Here is a 14,354-nt window from a genome sequence, read left to right as displayed (position 1 = left end):
TGATCGTTGCCAGGGCTGTGTAATGCTAGTTTCCATAAGCTGTGTAGTGCCAGGATTGTGTGCAACGTGTCATTTCGTGAAACTGCGCTTCCCGAGCAGAGTACTAATGACAGGTAGGAGGGGGAGCACCCGGACAATCACAAAGTGCATCGGCACGCCTAACCTGCTGCAAGAAACTGCACTGCTTCCATGAGTCAGGCCAGTGCCGTAACTAGGCATTTTAGCGCTGTGTGCAGAAATGGCATTGGCGACACCCCCCCCCCCCCACACTTATGTAAAAGGGGGGAAGTGCACGGCTTAGGCGCGCACAAAAAATATAGGGGCGTGGCTTTATGGGAAAGGGGTGTGGCCACAAAATAATACCAATTAATACTAAGGTGCACAGTAGTCTCCATTATTCAAATTACGACGCACAGTAGCGACACTACACCAGGTAGAGCCCCTTTTACACATTACGACAGACAGTCCCCCTTTTTACACATTACGGCAGACAGTCCCCCTTTTTACACATAACAGCAGCCAGTCCCACTTTTTACACATAACAGCAGACAGCGTCCCCCTTTTTACACATTACTGCAGCCAGTCCCCCTTTTTACACATAACGGCAGCCAGTCCACCTGTTTACATATTACGGCAGACAGCGTCCCCTTTTTACACATTACGGCAGACAGCGTCCCCCTTTTTGCACATTACGGCAGACAGCGTGCCCCTTTTTGCACATTCTGGCAGACAGCGTCCCCTTTTTACATATTACGGCAGACAGCGTCCCCTTTTTACACACTACGGCAGACAGCGTTCCCTTTGTATACATTACGGCAGACAGCGCCCCTTTTTACACATTACGGCAGACAGCATCCCCTTTTTACACATTATGGCAGACAGCGTCCCTTTTTACATATTATGGCAGACAGCGTCCCCCTTTTTACACATTATGGCAGACAGTGTCCCCCTTTTTGCACATTACGGCAGACAGCGTCCCCCTTTTTACACAGTATGGCAGACAGAATAATAGGATTTTAATTACCTACCGGTAAAGCCTTTTCTCGTAGTCCGTGGAGGATGCTGGGGTTCATATTAGTACCATGGGGTATAGATGGGTCCATTAGGAGCCACTGGCACTTTAAGAGTTTGAGAGTGTGGGCTGGCTCCTTCCTCTATGCCCCTCCTACCATACTCAGTCTAGAAACTGTGCCCGAGGAGACGGACAACTTCGAAAGAAGGATTTTACACAGATAGTGGCGAGATTCACACCAGCTCACACAGACAAGGCAAACCAAGCTAACCAGCTTGAAACATTAGAAACGGCTGAACAATATTACTTAATCAAGTAACAAAACAGTACTTACCCAAGAACTAAGCAGTACTGAACTAAGTTACCACTGCAGGATCACGAAGCGCTGGGCGTGCGCCAAGCATCCTCTACGGACTACGAGAAAAGGATTTACCGGTAGGTAACCAAAATCCTATTTTCTCTTACATCCTAGAGGTTGCTGGGGTCCACATTAGTACCATGGGGATGTACCAAAGCTCCCAGAATGGGAGGGAATGCGCAGAGACTCCTGCAGAACTGATTGACCAAACTTTAGGTCCTCAGAGGCCAAGGTATCAAACTTGTAGAACTTTGCAAACGTGTTCGACCCAGACCAAGTAGCCGCTCGGCAAAGCTGTAAAGCCAAGACACCCCGGGCAGCCGCCCAGGAAGAACCCACTTTATGAGTAGAGTGGGCCTTAACAGACGTGGGACACGGCAAACCTGCCGTAGAATACGCATGCTGGATAGTGAACCTGATCCAGCGAGAGATCGTCAGCTTAGAAGCAGGACACCCAAGTTTCTTGGGATCATACAGGACAAACAGAGTCTGATTTTCTGTGATGAGCAGTCCTCTTCACATAGATTTTCAGAGCCCTTACAACATCCAAGGACTTTGAAGAATAGGAGTCATTAGCAACTGGCACCACAATAGGTTGGTTGATATGAAATGCTGACACAACCTTTTGAAGGAACTGCTGACGTGTCCGGAGCTCAGCTCTATCCTCATGGAAGATCAAGTAGGGGCTCTTACAAGACAAAGCCCCCAACTCCAACACATATCTAGCAGAAGCTAAGGCCAGCAAAGTGACAGCCTTCCACGTGAGAAACTTGACCTCAACCTCCTGTAGGGGCTCGAACCAATCAGATTGGAGGAACTGCAACACCACGTTAAGATCCCAGGGTGCCGTAGGCGGCACAAAGAGAGGCTGGATGTGCAGAACCCCTTTCAAAAACGTCTGAACCTCAGGGAGGGAAGCCAACTGTTTCTGGAAGAAAATGGATAGGGCCGAAATCTGGACCTTTACGGATCCCAAACACAGGCCCATATCCACACCTGCTTGCAGGAAAAGGAGAAAACGTCCCAGTTGAAACTCCACCGTAGGAAATTTCTTGGATTTACACCAAGATACATACTTTTTCCAAAAGCGATGGTAATGTTTAGACGTTACTCTATTCCTAGCTTGAATCAGGGTAGGAATAACTTTGTTCGGAATGCCCTTCCGAGCTAAGCTCTGGCGTTCAACCTCCATGCCGTCAAACGTAGCCATGGTAAGTCTTAATAAGTGAATGGCCCCTGTTGCAGCAGGTCCTCCCGAAGAGGAAGAGGCCTTGGCTCTTCTAGCAGTAGATCCAGAAGATCCGCGTACCAAGCCCTTCTCGGCCAGTCCGGAGCAATGAGGATTGCCTGAACTCTGGTTCTCCTTATGAGTTTTACAACTCTTGGAATGAGTGGAAGTGGAGGAAACACGTACACCGACTGGAACACCCACGGAGTCACTAGGGCGTCCACCGCCATGGCTTTTGGGTCCCTCGACCTGGAACAATACCGCCGAAGCTTATTGTTGAGATGAGAGGCCATCATGTCTATTTGAGGTACACCCCAAAGATCTGTTACCTCCTTGAACACCTCTGGATGGAGTCCCCACTCTCCTGGATGGAGATCGTGTCTGCTGAGGAAGTCCGCTTCCCAGTTGTCTACTCCTGGAATGAAGATTGCTGACAGCGCCAACGCGTGTTTTTCTGCCCAGAGGATGATTCTCGTTACCTCTGACATTGCAGCTCTGCTCTTCGTTCCAACCTGTCGGTTTATGTAAGCCATCGTCGTTACATTGTCCGACTGCACTTGAATGGCTCGATCTCGCAGAAGATGGGCCGCTTGGAGAAGACCGTTTTAGACGGCTCTTAGTTCCAGAATGTTTATTGGAAGGCTGGATTCCAGGCTTAACCACCTTCCTTGGAAGGTTTCCCCCTGAGTGAGTGCGCCCCAGCCCCGGAGACTTGCATCCTTGGTTAGAAGGATCCAGTACTGAATCCCGAACCTGCGGCCCTCCAGAAGGTGAGGTAGTTGCAGCCACCAGAGGAGTGAAATCCTGGCTTTCGGCGACAGACGTATTCTCTGGTGCATGTGTAGATGAGATCCCGACCACTTGTCCAGGAGATCCAGTTGGAAGGACCGAGCATGAAACCTTCCATACTGTAGAGCCTCGTAAGAGGCCACCATCTTCCCCAGAAGGTGAATGCACTGATGAACCGATACCCGGGCTGGCTTCAGTACATCCCAGACCATTGTTTGAATCACCAACGCTTTCTCCTCCAGTAGAAACACCCTCTGCACTTCCGTGTCGAGGATCATTCCCAGAAAAGACAACCTCCTTGTCGGCTCCAAATGTGATTTTGGAAGGTTCAGGATTCAACTGTGTTCCCTGAGCAGATGAGTCGTGAGAAAAATGGACTGCAACAACATCTCCCTGGACGATGCCTTTATCAGCAGATCGTCCAGATATGGAATTATGTTCACTCCCTGTCTGCGGAGGAGAACCATCATCTCTGCCATCACCTTGGTAAACACCCTCAGTGCTGTGGAGAGGCCAAATGGCAGTGCCTGAAATTGATAGTGACTGTCTAACAGTGCAAATCTGAGATAAGCCTGGTGCGGCAGCCAATTGGAATGTGGAGGTATGCATCCTTGATATCCAGGGATACCAGAAACTCTCCCTCCTCCAGACCTGAAATCACTGTTCTGAGAGACTCCATTTTGAATTTGAACACCCTCAGGTAAGGGTTCAACAATTTCAAGTTCAAAATTGGCCTGACCGAACCATCCGGTTTCGGTACCACGAAAAGGTTTGAATAATAACCCTTGTTTTGCATATGAGGTGGAACTGGGACAATGACCTGTGACTTTTCCAATTTTAGGATGGCTTCCTGTAGTATAGCCCTGTCTGTCAGCAAAGCTGGCAAGCCTGATTTGAAGAATCGGTGAGGCGGGATTCTTGTAACTCCAGTCTGCACCCCTGGGACACAATATCCTGTACCCAGGTATCCAGGCTGGACAACACTCAGACTTGTCTGAAACGGGTGCAGGCTTTTTGGATTTTGCACGACCACCTCTAAAGAAAGTGGTAGGAGGTTTGGACTTTTTTGTCTTAGCGGTCCGAAAGGACTGCGGCACAGCTGACGAAAATGGTGTCTTCGTAAAAGGTGTAGCAGAGGGATGCAAAGGTGACTTACCCGCGGTTGCCATGGAAATCCGCGCATCCAATGCCTCCCCAAATAGAGCCTGACCTGTGTAGAGTAGGTTCTCCACACTTCTCCTGGATTCTGTGTCTGCAGACCATTGGCGTAGCCAGAGTCCCCTGCGGGCTGAGACCGACATGGAAGATATCCGTGCAGTCAGCGTACCCAGGTCCTTCATGGATTCCACCATGAACCCCGAAGAATCCTGTATGTTACGTAAAAACAATTCAATGTCACTTGTCCATTGTTTCCAAATCCTCTAGTAATGTGCCTGCCTACTATACTATGGCTTTAGAAATCCAAGCACTGGCAATAGTGGGCCTTAACGCCATTCCTGAAGCAGTGTAAGTGGATTTGAGCATAGTGTCAATCTTACGATCCGCTGGTTCTTTTAACGCGGTAGATCCAGGGACAGGTAAAACCACCTTTTTAGACAGTCTGGAAACAGACGCTTCAACAATGGAAGGTTTTTCCCATTTTTTCCTTACTTCCTCAAAGGAGGGAAAAGCAACCAGAACCCGTTTTCTCCGGGTTTTCCCAGGATTTTTCAAATATAGCGTTTAATTCTTTAGACGCAGGGAAGGTTAGCGAGGCTTTCTTATTGTCAGTGAAGTAAGCCTCCTCAACCTGCTTAGGTGTTGTGTCATTAATATTTAACAACTCTCTAATGGCCTCAATCATGAGCTGCACCCCCTTTGCAAGGAATGCCGCCCCCCTCACCACATCCCCATCACCGTCTGCAGTATCAGAATCGGTATCCGTGTCATCTTGCATAATTTGGGCAAGTGCACGTTATTGTGGGAACATGCTAGGAGATTTTGCAGGAATAGGGACAGAGCCTGACCAAACTGCCATAGACTTCTTTAACACCTGAGTTTCAGTCTCAGTATGAGCTACCCTGGTAGAGATCTGAGAGATCATTCCTTTAATAGAAGTTAACCACTCAGGTTCAACAATAGGGATCTGAGACAAAGCATTACAATCCTGTGTACATGGAATGGATCCCTCCTGAGAGGAAACATCTTCTGCAGCATATGACACAGAGTCCCTAGACATAGCTATGTGAGATATTAAACACACACACACACACACACACAGGGAATTGTCAGACATAGTTTCCCCCCAAGTATGCCAGAGAGAGACACAGAGATTGAGGCCAACCCACACACAGCGCTTTTTAAGGTAGAACTAATAAACTACCAGCGCAATCTTTGTACCTTAATAGACTACCCAGACTTTACACAGCCTCTTCCCCCCCCCCCCCCCCCCCCTTCTACAACCTCCTGGTACCGAACAGGATAACTGGAAGAGGTAAGTGGAGCACCTCTCCAATGCGCGGTGTAGGCTGCCTTAACCGTGTAAACCAAATAAGGGCGTTCCCACTCCCAAAAATAGTACAACAGGAAAAAATAGGTAATACACTATATGGGGCGCCAAATGACAATGAATAACAATAAATGGTAAGTGTAACAATAATTACAATTGTTTGATACGTCCCTTGTCAATACTTGAGTTCAGGCATAAATGGAGTTCTTTATGTTCCTCATATGTAGAACGGCTTTCACAGCAGGACCTCGATCAACGATGTCATATGTGAATAAGAGAATAAAAAGTATCTCGTGTAACACAGTTTTATTTCTTCACACAGAACTTCATGAAATGTTAAAAAATCTTATTCAGGGGGGCGTGGCCTGACCGGGATAGAGGACAGCAGCATTCCTGTACTGCTCCCTCCACACACCTTTCCAAACCTCACCTTACGCCTACTACAGCCCTGTAAAAGTGCTCCCTGCACTGACCCCTCTTCCTCATACCACTGCCGGTCAGCTCGTCGAAGCGCTGCGGAGCCGGGAGACGCTTCCAGAGCTCTCTGCAGGTTGCGGCCTTCGCCTCCACTCAAGCCGGGGACTCGATTTCCACGGCTGCCCGGCGGCAGAGCTCCACACCGGAGATCGCGGGGACACGAGACCGCGGGCGCCGCTGCCGCTGCCTGTACATCCAACAGCCTCACACCACCTGTCACCCCTCCAGGGGCCCGTTGGACCACACTGAAAAACGGGACAACTAACCCTGCACCACATCACAGGAGGTGAGAGTATTTTAGTGCAGTGCAGTGAATACATCACTCTGGCCTTTGCTGCTGCGGCGGCCATTTTACTTCCAGCCAGCAAACTCTCTCCAGCTATATAACATCAAGCCTGCCTAATTCTAACTCTATCACATACCCTTTATCACTCTCCCTCCTGGTGCTGGTTTCTCTCCTTGACAGTGCTGGTGGTTATCACAAATAAAATAAGAATTTACTTACCGATAATTCTATTTCTCGTAGTCCGTAGTGGATGCTGGGGACTCCGTCAGGACCATGGGGATTAGCGGCTCCGCAGGAGACAGGGCACAAAAGTAAAAGCTTTAGGACTAGGTGGTGTGCACTGGCTCCTCCCCCTATGACCCTCCTCCAAGCCTCAGTTAGGATACTGTGCCCGGACGAGCGTACACAATAAGGAAAGATTTTGAATCCCGGGTAAGACTCATACCAGCCACACCAATCACACTGTACAACTTGTGATCTGAACCCAGTTAACAGCATGATAACAGAGGAGCCTCTGAAAAGATGGCTCACAACAATAATAACCCGATTTTTGTAACAATAACTATGTACAAGTATTGCAGACAATCCGCACTTGGGATGGGCGCCCAGCATCCACTACGGACTACGAGAAATAGAATTATCGGTAAGTAAATTCTTATTTTCTCTGACGTCCTAAGTGGATGCTGGGGACTCCGTCAGGACCATGGGGATTATACCAAAGCTCCCAAACGGGCGGGAGAGTGCGGATGACTCTGCAGCACCGAATGAGAGAACTCCAGGTCCTCCTCAGCCAGGGTATCAAATTTGTAGAATTTTGCAAACGTGTTTGCCCCTGACCAAGTAGCAGCTCGGCAAAGTTGTAAAGCCGAGACCCCTCGGGCAGCCGCCCAAGATGAGCCCACCTTCCTTGTGGAATGGGCATTTACAGATTTTGGCTGTGGCAGGCCTGCCACAGAATGTGCAAGCTGAATTGTACTACAAATCCAACGAGCAATCGTCTGCTTAGAAGCAGGAGCACCCAGCTTGTTGGGTGCATACAGGATAAACAGCGAGTCAGTTTTCCTGACTCCAGCCGTCCTGGAAATATATATTTTCAGGGCCCTGACAACGTCTAGCAACTTGGAGTCCTCCAAGTCCCTAGTAGCCGCAGGTACCACAATAGGTTGGTTCAGGTGAAACGCTGACACCACCTTAGGGAGAAACTGGGGACGAGTCCGCAGTTCTGCCCTGTCCGAATGGAAAATCAGATATGGGCTTTTGTGAGACAAAGCCGCCAATTCTGACACTCGCCTGGCCGAGGCCAGGGCCAACAGCATGGTAACTTTCCATGTGAGATATTTCAAATCCACAGATTTGAGCGGTTCAAACCAATGTGATTTGAGGAATCCCAGAACTACGTTGAGATCCCACGGTGCCACTGGAGGCACAAAAGGGGGTTGTATATGCAGTACTCCCTTGACGAATGTCTGGACTTCAGGAACTGAAGCCAATTCTTTCTGGAAGAAAATCGACAGGGCCGAAATTTGAACCTTAATGGACCCCAATTTGAGGCCCATAGACACTCCTGTTTGCAGGAAATGCAGGAATCGACCGAGTTGAAATTCCTCCGTGGGGGCCTTCTTGGCCTCACACCACGCAACATATTTTCGCCAAATGCGGTGATAATGTTGTGCGGTCACCTCCTTCCTGGCTTTGACCAGGGTAGGTATGACCTCTTCCGGAATGCCTTTTTCCCTTAGGATCCGGCGTTCAACCGCCATGCCGTCAAACGCAGCCGCGGTAAGTCTTGGAACAGACAGGGTCCTTGCTGAAGCAAGTCCCTTCTTAACGGCAGAGGCCATGGGTCCTCTGTGAGCATCTCTTGAAGTTCCGGGTACCAAGTCCTCCTTGGCCAATCCGGAGCCACGAGTATAGTTCTTACTCCTCTCCGTCTTATAATTCTCAGTACCTTGGGTATGAGAGGAAGAGGAGGGAACACATACACTGACTGGTACACCCACGGTGTTACCAGAGCGTCCACAGCTATTGCCTGAGGGTCCCTTGACCTGGCGCAATACCTGTCCAGTTTTTTGTTGAGGCGGGACGCCATCATGTCCACCTTTGGTTTTTCCCAACGGTTCACAATCATGTGGAAGACTTCCGTGTGAAGTCCCCACTCTCCCGGGTGGAGGTCGTGCCTGCTGAGGAAGTCTGCTTCCCAGTTGTCCACTCCCGGAATGAACACTGCTGACAGTGCTATCACATGATTTTCCGCCCAGCGAAGAATCCTTGCAACTTCTGCCATTGCCCTCCTGCTTCTTGTGCCGCCCTGTCTGTTTACGTGGGCGACTGCCGTGATGTTGTCCGACTGGATCAGCACCGGCTGACCTTGAAGCAGAGGTCTTGCTAGGCATAGAGCATTGTAAATTGCCCTTAGCTCCAGTATATTTATGTGGAGAGAAGTCTCTAGACTTGACTACGTTCCCTGGAAATTTCTTCCCTGTGTGACTGCTCCCCAGCCTCTCAGGCTGGCATCCGTGGTCACCAGGATCCAATCCTGAATGCCGAATCGGCGGCCCTCTAGTAGATGAGCACTCTGCAGCCACCACAGAAGAGACACCCTTGTCCTCGGAGACAGGGTTATCCGCTGATGCATCTGAAGATGCGATCCGGACCATTTGTCCAGCAGATCCCACTGAAAAGTTCTTGCGTGAAATCTGCCGAATGGAATCGCTTCGTAAGAAGCCACCATTTTTCCCAGGACCCTTGTGCAATGATGCACTGACACTTTTCCTGGTTTTAGGAGGTTCCTGACTAGCTCGGATAACTCCCTGGCTTTCTCCTCCGGGAGAAAAACCTTTTTCTGGACTGTGTCCAGAATCATCCCTAGGAACAGCAGACGCGTCGTCGGGATCAGCTGCGATTTTGGAATATTTAGAATCCACCCGTGCTGTTGTAGCAGTACCCGAGATAGTGCTACTCCGACCTCCAACTGTTCCCTGGACTTTGCCCTTATCAGGAGATCGTCCAAGTAAGGGATAATTAAGACGCCTTTTCTTCGAAGAAGAATCATCATTTCGGCCATTACCTTGGTAAAGACCCGGGGTGCCGTGGACAATCCAAACGGCAGCGTCTGAAACTGATAATGACAGTTCTGTACTACGAACCTGAGGTACCCTTGGTGAGAAGGGCAAATTGGGACATGAAGGTAAGCATCCTTGATGTCCAGGGACACCATATAGTCCCCTTCTTCCAGGTTCGCTATCACTGCTCTGAGTGACTCCATCTTGAATTTGAACCTTTGTATGTAAGTGTTCAAAGATTTCAGATTTAGAATAGGTCTCACCGAGCCGTCTGGCTTCGGTACCACAAATAGTGTGGAATAATACCCCTTTCCCTGTTGTAGGAGGGGTACTTTGATTATCACCTGCTGGGAATACAGCTTGTGAATTGCTTCCAATACTGCCTCCCTGTCGGAGGGAGACGTTGGTAAAGCAGACTTCAGGAACCTGCGAGGGGGAGACGTCTCGAATTCCAATCTGTACCCCTGGGATACTACCTGTAGGATCCAGGGGTCCACTTGCGAGTGAGCCCACTGCGCGCTGAAACTCTTGAGACGACCCCCCACCGCACCTGAGTCCGCTTGTAAGGCCCCAGCGTCATGCTGAGGACTTGGCAGAAGCGGTGGAGGGCTTCTGTTCCTGGGAAGAGGCTGTCTGCTGCAGTCTTTTTCCCTTTCCTCTACCCCGGGGCAGATATGACTGGCCTTTTGCCCGCTTGCCCTTATGGGGACGAAAGGACTGAGGCTGAAATGACGGTGTCTTTTTCTGCTGAGAGGTGAGTTGGGGTAAAAAGGTGGATTTTCCAGCTGTTGCCGTGGCCACCAGGTCCGAAAGACCGACCCCAAATAACTCCTCCCCTTTATACGGCAATACTTCCATATGCCGTTTGGAATCCGCATCACCTGACCACTGTCGTGTCCATAAACATCTTCTGGCAGAAATGGACATCGCACTTACTCTTGATGCCAGGGTGCAAATATCCCTCTGTGCATCACGCATATATAGAAACGCATCTTTTAAACGCTCTATAGTCAATAAAATACTGTCCCTGTCCAGGGTATCAATATTTTCAGTCAGGGACTCCGACCACGCCACCCCAGCGCTGCACATCCAGGCTGAGGCAATCGCTGGTCGCAGTATAACACCAGTATGTGTGTATATACTTTTTAGGACATTTTCCAGCTTCCTATCAACTGGCTCCTTGAGGGCGGCCGTATCAGGAGACGGTAACGCCACTTGTTTTGATAAGCGTGTGAGTGCCTTATCCACCCTAGGGGGTGTTTCCCAACGCGCCCTAACTTCTGGCGGGAAAGGGTATAATGCCAATAATTTCTTAGATATCAGCAATTTTTTATCGGGGGAGACCCACGCATCATCACACACTTCATTTAATTCTTCTGATTCAGGAAAAACTACGGGTAGTTTTTTCACACCCCACATAATACCCTTTTTTGTGGTACTTGTAGTATCAGAAATATGCAAAGCCTCCTTCATTGCCGTGATCATGTAACGTGTGGCCCTACTGGAAAATACGTTTGTTTCTTCACCGTCGACACTGGAGTCAGTGTCCGTGTCTGTGTCGACCGACTGAGGTAATGGGCGCTTTAGAGCCCCTGACGGTGTTTGAGACGCCTGGACAGGCACTAACTGACTTGCCGGCTGTCTCATGTCGTCAACAGTTTTTTGTAAAGTGCTGACACTATCACGTAATTCCTTAAATAAGACCATCCAGTCAGGTGTCGACTCCCTAGGGGGTGACATCACTAATACAGGCAATTGCTCCGCCTCCACACCATTTTCCTCCTCATACATGTCGACACACGCGTACCGACACACAGCACACACACAGGGAATGCTCTGATAGAGGACAGGACCCCACTAGCCCTTTGGGGAGACAGAGGGAGAGTTTGCCAGCACACACCAGAGCGCTATATATGTATAGGGACAACCTTATAAATAAGTGTTTCTCCCTTATAGCTGCTATATATGTTTTTATATGCCAAATTAGTGCCCCCCCCTCTCTTTTTTACCCTGTTTCTGTAGTGCAGGACTGCAGGGGAGAGTCAGGGAGACGTCCTTCCAGCGGAGCTGTGAGGGAAAATGGCGCTTGTGTGCTGAGGAGATAGGCTCCGCCCCCTTCACGGCGGCCTTTCTCCCGCTTTTTATGAGGTAAAATGGCAGGGGTTAAATACATCCATATAGCCCAGGAGCTATATGTGATGTATTTTTTACCATAAATAGTGTTTTCATTGCGTCTCAGGGCGCCCCCCCCCCAGCGCCCTGCACCCTCAGTGACCGGAGTGTGAAGTGTGCTGAGAGCAATGGCGCACAGCTGCAGTGCTGTGCGCTACCTTTCTTGAAGACAAGATGCCTTCTGCCGCCGATTTCTGGACCTCTTCACTCTTCTGGCTCTGTAAGGGGGCCGGCGGCGCGGCTCCGGGACCCATCCATGGCTGGGCCTGTGATCGTCCCTCTGGAGCTAATGTCCAGTAGCCAAGAAGCCCAATCCACTCTGCACGCAGGTGAGTTCGCTTCTTCTCCCCTTAGTCCCTCGATGCAGTGAGCCTGTTGCCAGCAGGACTCACTGAAAATAAAAAAACCTAAGTCTATACTTTTATTCAAAGCAGCTCAGGAGAGCTACCTAGATTGCACCCTTCTCGGCCGGGCACAAAAACCTAACTGAGGCTTGGAGGAGGGTCATAGGGGGAGGAGCCAGGGCACACCACCTAGTCCTAAAGCTTTTACTTTTGTGCCCTGTCTCCTGCGGAGCCGCTAATCCCCATGGTCCTGACGGAGTCCCCAGCATCCACTTAGGACGTCAGAGAAATAAATAAATAAATCCTCGCATTAACATTGTATGAACATATATCACTGGCTGGACTTCCACCTCAGTTTCATACATTTCCATAACCCTTATTATTATATCTGCAGTACCCCTAAACACCCGGTCTGTTGCTACCTGGGGATTTTATCATCATTTATTCCTCCCCCACATTTCCTGTGATTTCTATAATTTCGATTATCACAATTGCAGTCCCTGTGATCATCAGTATATTGTGGAGGAACCTGCGGTGCTGCTGGTCAGACCACAGTCCTTCGCTACAACACGAATTGCGATTCCTATCTGCTCTGCCAGGGACGCATTCACAGGAAAAATCATCCACAAGTATTGATATGTAACTGCGCTTATATAATGCGCTAAAAGCCTTCTTCGCAGGCCTCAACTTAATCGACTAATCGGCTTCACTACGACTCCATCACTAGCCTCTTAGGTCCAAGCTACTGCTTATATGGAAAAATACCTCACATCCTTTGCATCCATGCAGCCTCTTCAACAACGCCAGGAGAAACGTAGAGCTGACGCAAATATAACTTCTGACGCAGACACCATGGCTATGTCTCCAGCTGCCAAAAAATCAGTGGCTCCTCCAGACTCATATGTTACGTACAATGATGTCGTGGAGGCAATCAAGGCGACCATGGGGCCATTATTATCGCAAGCAGTATCAGATATCACCTCACAATTAAACCGTCTCACTCATCGTGTTGAAGAAACGGAACACAGGTTCGGCACCTTGTTTCAAGATGTTTCACAACTTACCCGTGTAGTTCCCAAACTAGAGAAGGACAACTATCATCTCTGGAATAAGGTAGACGACCTGGAGAATCGATCGAGAAGAAATAGCATACGCCTCGTGGGTCTTCATGAATCAGTTAAGGGGCCAGCGTTAGCCCACTTTGTGCGGTCTACCCTACCGACCATTTTGGGGGTTGAAGCTGAATGCCGTGACCTTGTCATAGAAAGAGTTCACAGAGTGGGTCACCAGTCGTCCTCTACTACTAACCGCCCACGGGTAGTCCTTTTTCGCTGTCTCAACTACCTACATAAACAGTCATTGTGGTCGGCCTCCCGCAACAAAAACCCTATCTTATGGGAATCAGCAAAACTATACCTCTTCCAAGACTTTTCAGTTGAACTGTCTCGAGCACGTAAAGCCTTCTCTCCCATATGCTCCCGTTTGGTTGCTGACCACCGAAAATTTGCTTTGATGTATCCGGCCAGACTTCTACTATTCGATGGAACGTCGTACAAAGATTTCAATACCCCCGCTGATGCTGAAGCCTTCTTGGCGGAAGCTGGTAATGCTTCATCTCAAGCAGACATTACTGACCCGCCTTCTACCGCTCACTAATCTACACGGAGTTCAGAATAGATTTCTCCACTACTTCTCCTCATAGCTCTGGCTCTCTGATCATTAGTAGGAATACAGTGGTATCTTTATCCATGTTCGTATGTAAAAGCTTGGACTTAACAACTATTGATGTTATCTCTTAACTATGTTTGAGGCCTGCATAATTAAGTTATCTATGGTATATTATGCTTAATAAGGCTATTCAAGCGCATTATACTTTATTGGTTTACTTATATATTACCTATCCTTCTTTTAAGGATGTTGGATTTATTTGTTCTGTTTTGCTTGTTTTGTTTAGCTTTGTTCCCACGAGTGTCCAGAATTTTGGTTGCGACATTCCGTCATCTGTCAAGTAACCTTCTTTTTCTTGTACATTGTTATAACTGGTACAGTATACTCTGTCAGAAGGGTATCTAGGAAAGACATTCTTTCCATGACTTTTGTGAGACATGAATGTACAATACTTTCTAGTCATTTGTTTT

The 14,354-nt window shown here is 48.8% G+C and overlaps 1 protein-coding gene across 3 annotated transcripts in view; it reads right to left on the bottom strand.

Moving 5' to 3' along the window:
- LOC134910117 (kinesin-like protein KIF28) overlaps positions 1 to 14,354 on the bottom strand; it is a 355,700-nt gene that overhangs the window by 129,001 nt on the left and 212,345 nt on the right. The gene's annotated exons all lie outside the window — the stretch shown is intronic.

Source organism: Pseudophryne corroboree, chromosome 4 (genome assembly GCF_028390025.1).
Source record: "Pseudophryne corroboree isolate aPseCor3 chromosome 4, aPseCor3.hap2, whole genome shotgun sequence".
Taxonomy (NCBI): domain Eukaryota; kingdom Metazoa; phylum Chordata; class Amphibia; order Anura; family Myobatrachidae; genus Pseudophryne; species Pseudophryne corroboree.
The sequence above is the reverse complement of the archived record's forward strand: the minus strand, read 5'-3'. Positions and strand labels throughout refer to the sequence as shown.